This window comes from Pristiophorus japonicus, chromosome 25 (genome assembly GCF_044704955.1).
Source record: "Pristiophorus japonicus isolate sPriJap1 chromosome 25, sPriJap1.hap1, whole genome shotgun sequence".
Lineage (NCBI taxonomy): Eukaryota > Metazoa > Chordata > Chondrichthyes > Pristiophoridae > Pristiophorus > Pristiophorus japonicus.
In genome coordinates this window covers 10,429,915-10,439,837 of record NC_092001.1, presented here as the reverse complement: position 1 = coordinate 10,439,837, position 9,923 = coordinate 10,429,915, and the positions used below count along the sequence as shown (strand labels likewise).

The 9,923-nt window shown below is 44.6% G+C and overlaps 9 non-coding genes across 9 annotated transcripts; all 9 read right to left on the bottom strand.

Annotated features, from left to right (window-relative positions):
- Positions 1-726: 726 nt before the first annotated feature.
- On the bottom strand, positions 727-804 carry trnaf-gaa (transfer RNA phenylalanine (anticodon GAA)). Its single transcript has one exon. It is a non-coding gene; the product is annotated as a tRNA-Phe (tRNA).
- A 1,196-nt stretch (positions 805-2,000) lies between these two features.
- Positions 2,001-2,072, bottom strand: trnae-cuc (transfer RNA glutamic acid (anticodon CUC)). Its single transcript has one exon. It is a non-coding gene; the product is annotated as a tRNA-Glu (tRNA).
- A 915-nt stretch (positions 2,073-2,987) lies between these two features.
- trnaf-gaa (transfer RNA phenylalanine (anticodon GAA)) lies at positions 2,988-3,065 on the bottom strand. The gene has a single exon. It is a non-coding gene; the product is annotated as a tRNA-Phe (tRNA).
- A 1,197-nt stretch (positions 3,066-4,262) lies between these two features.
- Positions 4,263-4,334, bottom strand: trnae-cuc (transfer RNA glutamic acid (anticodon CUC)). Its single transcript has one exon. It is a non-coding gene; the product is annotated as a tRNA-Glu (tRNA).
- Positions 4,335-5,249: 915 nt separating this feature from the next.
- Positions 5,250-5,327, bottom strand: trnaf-gaa (transfer RNA phenylalanine (anticodon GAA)). The gene has a single exon. It is a non-coding gene; the product is annotated as a tRNA-Phe (tRNA).
- A 1,197-nt stretch (positions 5,328-6,524) lies between these two features.
- Positions 6,525-6,596, bottom strand: trnae-cuc (transfer RNA glutamic acid (anticodon CUC)). The gene has a single exon. It is a non-coding gene; the product is annotated as a tRNA-Glu (tRNA).
- Positions 6,597-7,511: 915 nt separating this feature from the next.
- trnaf-gaa (transfer RNA phenylalanine (anticodon GAA)) lies at positions 7,512-7,589 on the bottom strand. The gene has a single exon. It is a non-coding gene; the product is annotated as a tRNA-Phe (tRNA).
- A 1,196-nt stretch (positions 7,590-8,785) lies between these two features.
- trnae-cuc (transfer RNA glutamic acid (anticodon CUC)) lies at positions 8,786-8,857 on the bottom strand. Its single transcript has one exon. It is a non-coding gene; the product is annotated as a tRNA-Glu (tRNA).
- A 915-nt stretch (positions 8,858-9,772) lies between these two features.
- trnaf-gaa (transfer RNA phenylalanine (anticodon GAA)) lies at positions 9,773-9,850 on the bottom strand. Its single transcript has one exon. It is a non-coding gene; the product is annotated as a tRNA-Phe (tRNA).
- Positions 9,851-9,923: the final 73 nt, after the last annotated feature.

Below are 9,923 nucleotides of genomic sequence, written 5' to 3'. Positions count from 1 at the left end.
TCATTCTCTCCTTTTTCCGGGAATTTTCACTCTCGGTACCGTGTGAACATTTCATTTTGTGCTTTTGTCCTGAACTTCAGCCTTTTGCCCAACTCCAGGCGACAGAACCGTTCTGTCTGCCTGTTCTGCTTATAACCATTGACGGAAACAGGTCTCCAGTTCAGGGGTTATCAGCAAAGCAAGAAACACGTATAAACAGAAAGTTGTGCTCTGCACACCGTCGGCAAAGAAGCAATGGCTGTTATTCCAAATAATTCCCATCCCTTGGGATTCCGTGTGGATTTGTTTCGTTATGAAGATTTGATTGTAAAAGTTACTAAAAACCGAATAAAAAGTATGAAAAATTGGGATGGCCCATATGGGGATCGGGCCCGCGCTCTTGGCTTTATTAATACCACGCCCTAAACGACCGATTTAACCGGTAACAAAAGGCCCCAGGGCTGCGTGAAAGCCCAGCCTAGATGATTTTGTATCCGGCACACACTGGGTGATAGAGTTACTGCATAAGAATTGAACACATCGCATCGCTTAAACATTGTTCACTCTTCATATACAAAACTGGGCAAGTATAAATAGAAAGTAACAGAAAAAGAGCGCCGAATCTAAAAAAAATCATGTCGAAAATTAGTATCACGCAACCGCTGAACAGCTCTTCCCTCAAGCACTGTCTCGATATCAAACCAGCTTCTCCCCTTAAAATGAAGGAAACGCAAAATCACCAGATATTGCCGAAACCCGGGATTGAACCAGGGACCTTTAGATCTTCAGTCTAACGCTCTCCCAACTGAGCTATTTCTTCCCGACAGAAAACGAAGCAAAACTTTCTCACACCTTTTTGAAAGAAAACTTAAACCCCGGAAGGAATTGCGCCGCACACTCAGTCCTCATTTCTGGGCAATGAGCTCCGGATGTGTTCATGTAATGTATAATGATATTGAAAATCTTAATGCTCATGTTAACTTATCATTGCCCACGATCCAGGCACTCTCTGATTCCGGTATTGTGCACGTTGCTAAGTTGAAAATTTGCATTTTTCCGCACTGGCAATGAATTGACTGATAGCCGGGCTGTGATCAGCTCGGTTTGTTAGGGTGATGCCGCGCATGAACGTACATGGAAGAATAATGATCATTGTGATTGTTCTCACACTGCACTTAAATGTTGGCAAACCGTAAAGTGTCAAACAGCAATTGTCGTTCCATATGTTCATTTAATGTTCTGCTGAAGTGTTCATAAAGACACAAAGATTGCACACCAGGCTAGATCTCACAGTGCTGAAGACACAGTGAAATATACTGGAGAGTTTATAACTGTTTCAGAACATAACATGTAGGCAAAATTCCCTGTTCTGTTCTCGGCACTGATGCGTTGTGAAAGGGAGACGGGCCAAAGTCCTATTGAGCCGCACTGACCCCGAGCCAAGGTGAAATTAAAGCAGGTTCAGTTCTTAGCATTGATATGATGAAGAGTGAAACAGTCGCGAATCAACGTTAGTGATGGTGAATCTCGGTTAGATCAAAAACTCCATGAATTCTCTGCCGGGAAATTCAGATCTTGGAAATCGCCTGTGAACGCTAAACATTGATATGCAGTGAGCCAATGTTCAATATAGAAGAGGCCCAGGCCAAATGAATGCTCAAGGATAAGTTATCAGTGCCCATGGTCCAGGCATTCCCTGATTCCAGTCTTGCACACGTTGCGAAGTTTAAAATGCTGAATATTTCCACAGTGGCAATGCATTGATTGATGATAAGCCCGAGTGCTGTGGCGCAAATAGGTACCTGGAAGACTAAAGTTAGCCATGATTGGCAAAATTTACGTTGTCTATCAGCAATTGGAGTTCCACTTGTTGAGCGAGATCTTGTCATTTAGTGCAGATTTTAAAACAGAAGTGTCTGTTGTATCACGACACGCTACTGATGGTTGGGGCGATAACAGCGAGGTGAGCTGCAAGCTTGTTCAGGAACATCATTGCATTTCGAAGCACCGCAAATACAATGTTCCCTGACCGGGAATCGAACCCGGGCCGCGGCGGTGAGAGCGCCGAATCCTAACCACTAGACCACCAGGGAAGCTGCTGCAAACGTCTGTGCCAGCAAGCAGACCAACCCAGTCTTTCCTCCTTGCTGTTTCGAAATTCTCATCACATTCGCGCCAGGGAAAACTGTTCGCAGCAAATGGCAGTTGTTGTGGAGAACACCAAAGACATGTCCGCGCAATCGCAGCGTTAAGTGCGGCTAGGCTTCCACTGAAATCCATTTCATTCTCTCCTTTTTCCGGGAATTTTCACTCTCGGTACCGTGTGAACATTTCATTTTGTGCTTTTGTCCTGAACTTCAGCCTTTTGCCCAACTCCAGGCGACAGAACCGTTCTTTCTGCCTGTTCTGCTTATAACCATTGACGGAAACAGGTCTCCAGTTCAGGGGTTATCAGCAAAGCAAGAAACACGTATAAACAGAAAGTTGTGCTCTGCACACCGTCGGCAAAGAAGCAATGGCTGTTATTCCAAATAATTCCCATCCGTTGGGATTCCGTGTGGATTTGTTTCGTTATGAAGATTTGATTGTAAAAGTTACTAAAAACCGAATAAAAAGTATGAAAAATTGGAATGGCCCATATGGGGATCGGGCCCGCGCTCTTGGCTTTATTAATACCACGCCCTAAACGACCGATTTAACCGGCAACAAAAGGCCCCAGGGCTGCGTGAAAGCCCAGCCTCGATGATTTTGTATCCGGCACACACTGGGTGATAGAGTTACTGCATAAGAATTGAACAAATCGCATCGCTTGAACATTGTTCACTCTTCATATACAAAACTGGGCAGAGTATAAATAGAAAGTAACAGAAAAAGAGCGCCGAATCTAAAAAAAATCATGTCGAAAATTAGTATCACGCAACCGCTGAACAGCTCTTCCCTCAAGCACTGTCTCGATATCAAACCAGCTTCTCCCCTTAAAATGAAGGAAACGCAAAATCACCAGATATTGCCGAAACCCGGGATTGAACCAGGGACCTTTAGATCTTCAGTCTAACGCTCTCCCAACTGAGCTATTTCTTCCCGACAGAAAACGAAGCAAAACTTTCTCACACCTTTTTGAAAGAAAACTTAAACCCCGGAAGGAATTGCCCCGCACACTCAGTCCTCATTTCTGGGCAATGAGCTCCGGATGTGTTCATGTAATGTATAATGATATTGAAAATCTTAATGCTCATGTTAACTTATCATTGCCCACGATCCAGGCACTCTCTGATTCCGGTATTGTGCACGTTGCTAAGTTGAAAATTTGCATTTTACCGCACTGGCAATGAATTGACTGATAGCCGGGCTGTGATCAGCTCGGTTTGTTAGGGTGATGCCGCGCATGAACGTACATGGAAGAATAATGATCATTGTGATTGTTCTCACACTGCACTTAAATGTTGGCAAACCGTAAAGTGTCAAACAGCAATTGTCGTTCCATATGTTCATTTAATGTTCTGCTGAAGTGTTCATAAAGACACAAAGATTGCACACCAGGCTAGATCTCACAGTGCTGAAGACACAGTGAAATATACTGGAGAGTTTATAACTGTTTCAGAACATAACATGTCAGCAAAATTCCCTGTTCTGTTCTCGGCACTGATGCGTTGTGAAAGGGTGACGGGCCAAAGTCCTATTGAGCCGCACTGACCCCGAGCCAAGGTGAAATTAAAGCAAGTTCAGTTCTTAGCATTGATATGATGATGAGAGATAACAGTCGCGAATCAACGTTAGTGATGGTGAATCTCGGTTAGATCAAAAACTCCATGAATTCTCTGCCGGGAAATTCAGATCTTGGAAATCGCCTGTGAACGCTAAACATTGATATGCAGTGAGCCAATGTTCAATATAGAAGAGGCCCAGGCCAAATGAATGCTCAAGGATAAGTTATCAGTGCCCATGGTCCAGGCATTCCCTGATTCCAGTCTTGCACACGTTGCGAAGTTTAAAATGCTGAATATTTCCACAGTGGCAATGCATTGATTGATGATAAGCCCGAGTGCTGTGGCGCAAATAGGTACCTGGAAGACTAAAGTTAGCCATGATTGGCAAAATTTACGTTGTCTATCAGCAATTGGAGTTCCACTTGTTGAGCGAGATCTTGTCATTTAGTGCAGATTTTAAAACAGAAGTGTCTGTTGTATCACGACACGCTGCTGATGGTTGGGGCGACAACAGCGAGGTGAGCTGCAAGCTTGTTCAGGAACATCATTGCATTTCGAAGCACCGCAAATACAATGTTCCCTGACCGGGAATCGAACCCGGGCCGCGGCGGTGAGAGCGCCGAATCCTAACCACTAGACCACCAGGGAAGCTGCTGCAAACGTCTGTGCCAGCAAGCAGACCAACCCAGTCTTTCCTCCTTGCTGTTTCGAAATTCTCATCACATTCGCGCCAGGGAAAACTGTTCGCAGCAAATGGCAGTTGTTGTGGAGAACACCAAAGACATGTCCGCGCAATCGCAGCGTTAAGTGCGGCTAGGCTTCCACTGAAATCCATTTCATTCTCTCCTTTTTCCGGGAATTTTCACTCTCGGTACCGTGTGAACATTTCATTTTGTGCTTTTGTCCTGAACTTCAGCCTTTTGCCCAACTCCAGGCGACAGAACCGTTCTTTCTGCCTGTTCTGCTTATAACCATTGACGGAAACAGGTCTCCAGTTCAGGGGTTATCAGCAAAGCAAGAAACACGTATAAACAGAAAGTTGTGCTCTGCACACCGTCGGCAAAGAAGCAATGGCTGTTATTCCAAATAATTCCCATCCCTTGGGATTCCGTGTGGATTTGTTTCGTTATGAAGATTTGATTGTAAAAGTTACTAAAAACCGAATAAAAAGTATGAAAAATTGGGATGGCCCATATGGGGATCGGGCCCGCGCTCTTGGCTTTATTAATACCACGCCCTAAACGACCGATTTAACCGGCAACAAAAGGCCCCAGGGCTGCGTGAAAGCCCAGCCTAGATGATTTTGTATCCGGCACACACTGGGTGATAGAGTTACTGCATAAGAATTGAACACATCGCATCGCTTAAACATTGTTCACTCTTCATATACAAAACTGGGCAGAGTATAAATAGAAAGTAACAGAAAAAGAGCGCCGAATCTAAAAAAAATCATGTCGAAAATTAGTATCACGCAACCGCTGAACAGCTCTTCCCTCAAGCACTGTCTCGATATCAAACCAGCTTCTCCCCTTAAAATGAAGGAAACGCAAAATCACCAGATATTGCCGAAACCCGGGATTGAACCAGGGACCTTTAGATCTTCAGTCTAACGCTCTCCCAACTGAGCTATTTCTTCCCGACAGAAAACGAAGCAAAACTTTCTCACACCTTTTTGAAAGAAAACTTAAACCCCGGAAGGAATTGCCCCGCACACTCAGTCCTCATTTCTGGGCAATGAGCTCCGGATGTGTTCATGTAATGTATAATGATATTGAAAATCTTAATGCTCATGTTAACTTATCATTGCCCACGATCCAAGCACTCTCTGATTCCGGTATTGTGCACGTTGCTAAGTTGGAAATTTGCATTTTTCCGCACTGGCAATGAATTGACTGATAGCCGGGCTGTGATCAGCTCGGTTTGTTAGGGTGATGCCGCGCATGAACGTACATGGAAGAATAATGATCATTGTGATTGTTCTCACACTGCACTTAAATGTTGGCAAACCGTAAAGTGTCAAACAGCAATTGTCGTTCCATATGTTCATTTAATGTTCTGCTGAAGTGTTCATAAAGACACAAAGATTGCACACCAGGCTAGATCTCACAGTGCTGAAGACACAGCGAAATATACTGGAGAGTTTATAACTGTTTCAGAACATAACATGTCAGCAAAATTCCCTGTTCTGTTCTCGGCACTGATGCGTTGTGAAAGGGAGACGGGCCAAAGTCCTATTGAGCCGCACTGACCCCGAGCCAAGGTGAAATTAAAGCAGGTTCAGTTCTTAGCATTGATATGATGAAGAGAGATAACAGTCGCGAATCAACGTTAGTGATGGTGAATCTCGGTTAGATCAAAAACTCCATGAATTCTCTGCCGGGAAATTCAGATCTTGGAAATCGCCTGTGAACGCTAAACATTGATATGCAGTGAGCCAATGTTCAATATAGAAGAGGCCCAGGCCAAATGAATGCTCAAGGATAAGTTATCAGTGCCCATGGTCCAGGCATTCCCTGATTCCAGTCTTGCACACGTTGCGAAGTTTAAAATGCTGAATATTTCCACAGTGGCAATGCATTGATTGATGATAAGCCCGAGTGCTGTGGCGCAAATAGGTACCTGGAAGACTAAAGTTAGCCATGATTGGCAAAATTTACGTTGTCTATCAGCAATTGGAGTTCCACTTGTTGAGCGAGATCTTGTCATTTAGTGCAGATTTTAAAACAGAAGTGTCTGTTGTATCACGACACGCTGCTGATAGTTGGGGCGACAACAGCGAGGTGAGCTGCAAGCTTGTTCAGGAACATCATTGCATTTCGAAGCACCGCAAATACAATGTTCCCTGACCGGGAATCGAACCCGGGCCGCGGCGGTGAGAGCGCCGAATCCTAACCACTAGACCACCAGGGAAGCTGCTGCAAACGTCTGTGCCAGCAAGCAGACCAACCCAGTCTTTCCTCCTTGCTGTTTCGAAATTCTCATCACATTCGCGCCAGGGAAAACTGTTCGCAGCAAATGGCAGTTGTTGTGGAGAACACCAAAGACATGTCCGCGCAATCGCAGCGTTAAGTGCGGCTAGGCTTCCACTGAAATCCATTTCATTCTCTCCTTTTTCCGGGAATTTTCACTCTCGGTACCGTGTGAACATTTCATTTTGTGCTTTTGTCCTGAACTTCAGCCTTTTGCCCAACTCCAGGCGACAGAACCGTTCTTTCTGCCTGTTCTGCTTATAACCATTGACGGAAACAGGTCTCCAGTTCAGGGGTTATCAGCAAAGCAAGAAACACGTATAAACAGAAAGTTGTGCTCTGCACACCGTCGGCAAAGAAGCAATGGCTGTTATTCCAAATAATTCCCATCCCTTGGGATTCCGTGTGGATTTGTTTCGTTATGAAGATTTGATTGTAAAAGTTACTAAAAACCGAATAAAAAGTATGAAAAATTGGGATGGCCCATATGGGGATCGGGCCCGCGCTCTTGGCTTTATTAATACCACGCCCTAAACGACCGATTTAACCGGCAACAAAAGGCCCCAGGGCTGCGTGAAAGCCCAGCCTAGATGATTTTGTATCCGGCACACACTGGGTGATAGAGTTACTGCATAAGAATTGAACACATCGCATCGCTTAAACATTGTTCACTCTTCATATACAAAACTGGGCAGAGTATAAATAGAAAGTAACAGAAAAAGAGCGCCGAATCTAAAAAAAATCATGTCGAAAATTAGTATCACGCAACCGCTGAACAGCTCTTCCCTCAAGCACTGTCTCGATATCAAACCAGCTTCTCCCCTTAAAATGAAGGAAACGCAAAATCACCAGATATTGCCGAAACCCGGGATTGAACCAGGGACCTTTAGATCTTCAGTCTAACGCTCTCCCAACTGAGCTATTTCTTCCCGACAGAAAACGAAGCAAAACTTTCTCACACCTTTTTGAAAGAAAACTTAAACCCCGGAAGGAATTGCCCCGCACACTCAGTCCTCATTTCTGGGCAATGAGCTCCGGATGTGTTCATGTAATGTATAATGATATTGAAAATCTTAATGCTCATGTTAACTTATCATTGCCCACGATCCAAGCACTCTCTGATTCCGGTATTGTGCACGTTGCTAAGTTGGAAATTTGCATTTTTCCGCACTGGCAATGAATTGACTGATAGCCGGGCTGTGATCAGCTCGGTTTGTTAGGGTGATGCCGCGCATGAACGTACATGGAAGAATAATGATCATTGTGATTGTTCTCACACTGCACTTAAATGTTGGCAAACCGTAAAGTGTCAAACAGCAATTGTCGTTCCATATGTTCATTTAATGTTCTGCTGAAGTGTTCATAAAGACACAAAGATTGCACACCAGGCTAGATCTCACAGTGCTGAAGACACAGTGAAGTATACTGGAGAGTTTATAACTGTTTCAGAACATAACATGTCAGCAAAATTCCCTGTTCTGTTCTCGGCACTGATGCGTTGTGAAAGGCAGACGGGCCAAAGTCCTATTGAGCCGCACTGACCCCGAGCCAAGGTGAAATTAAAGCAGGTTCAGTTCTTAGAATTGATATGATGAAGAGAGATAACAGTCGCGAATCAACGTTAGTGATGGTGAATCTCGGTTAGATCAAAAACTCCATGAATTCTCTGCCGGGAAATTCAGATCTTGGAAATCGCCTGTGAACGCTAAACATTGATATGCAGTGAGCCAATGTTCAATATAGAAGGGGCCCAGGCCAAATGAATGCTCAAGGATAAGTTATCAGTGCCCATGGTCCAGGCATTCCCTGATTCCAGTCTTGCACACGTTGCGAAGTTTAAAATGCTGAATATTTCCACAGTGGCAATGCATTGATTGATGATAAGCCCGAGTGCTGTGGCGCAAATAGGTACTTGGAAGACTAAAGATAGCCATGATTGGCAAAATTTACGTTGTCTATCAGCAATTGGAGTTCCACTTGTTGAGCGAGATCTTGCATTTAGTGCAGATTTTAAAACAGAAGTGTCTGTTGTATCACGACACGCTGCTGATGGTTGGGGCGACAACAGCGAGGTGAGCTGCAAGCTTGTTCAGGAACATCATTGCATTTCGAAGCACCGCAAATACAATGTTCCCTGACCGGGAATCGAACCCGGGCCGCGGCGGTGAGAGCGCCGAATCCTAACCACTAGACCACCAGGGAAGCTGCTGCAAACGTCTGTGCCAGCAAGCAGACCAACCCAGTCTTTCCTCCTTGCTGTTTCGAAATTCTCATCACATTCGCGCCAGGGAAAACTGTTCGCATCAAATGGCAGTTGTTGTGGAGAACACCAAAGACATGTCCGCGCAATCGCAGCGTTAAGTGCGGCTAGGCTTCCACTGAAATCCATTTCATTCTCTCCTTTTTCCGGGAATTTTCACTCTCAGTACCGTGTGAACATTTCATTTTGTGCTTTTGTCCTGAACTTCAGCATTTTGCCCAACTCCAGGCGACAGAACCGTTCTGTCTGCCTGTTCTGCTTATAACCATTGACGGAAACAGGTCTCCAGTTCAGGGGTTATCAGCAAAGCAAGAAACACGTATAAACAGAAAGTTGTGCTCTGCACACCGTCGGCAAAGAAGCAATGGCTGTTATTCCAAATAATTCCCATCCCTTGGGATTCCGTGTGGATTTGTTTCGTTATGAAGATTTGATTGTAAAAGTTACTAAAAACCGAATAAAAAGTATGAAAAATTGGGATGGCCCATATGGGGATCGGGCCCGCGCTCTTGGCTTTATTAATACCACGCCCTAAACGACCGATTTAACCGGCAACAAAAGGCCCCAGGGCTGCGTGAAAGCCCAGCCTAGATGATTTTGTATCCGGCACACACTGGGTGATAGAGTTACTGCATAAGAATTGAACACATCGCATCGCTTAAACATTGTTCACTCTTCATATACAAAACTGGGCAGAGTATAAATAGAAAGTAACAGAAAAAGAGCGCCGAATCTAAAAAAAATCATGTCGAAAATTAGTATCACGCAACCGCTGAACAGCTCTTCCCTCAAGCACTGTCTCGATATCAAACCAGCTTCTCCCCTTAAAATGAAGGAAACGCAAAATCACCAGATATGGCCGAAACCCGGGATTGAACCAGGGACCTTTAGATCTTCAGTCTAACGCTCTCCCAACTGAGCTATTTCTTCCCGACAGAAAACGAAGCAAAACTTTCTCACACCTTTTTGAAAGAAAACTTAAACCCCGGAAGGAATTGCCCCGCACAC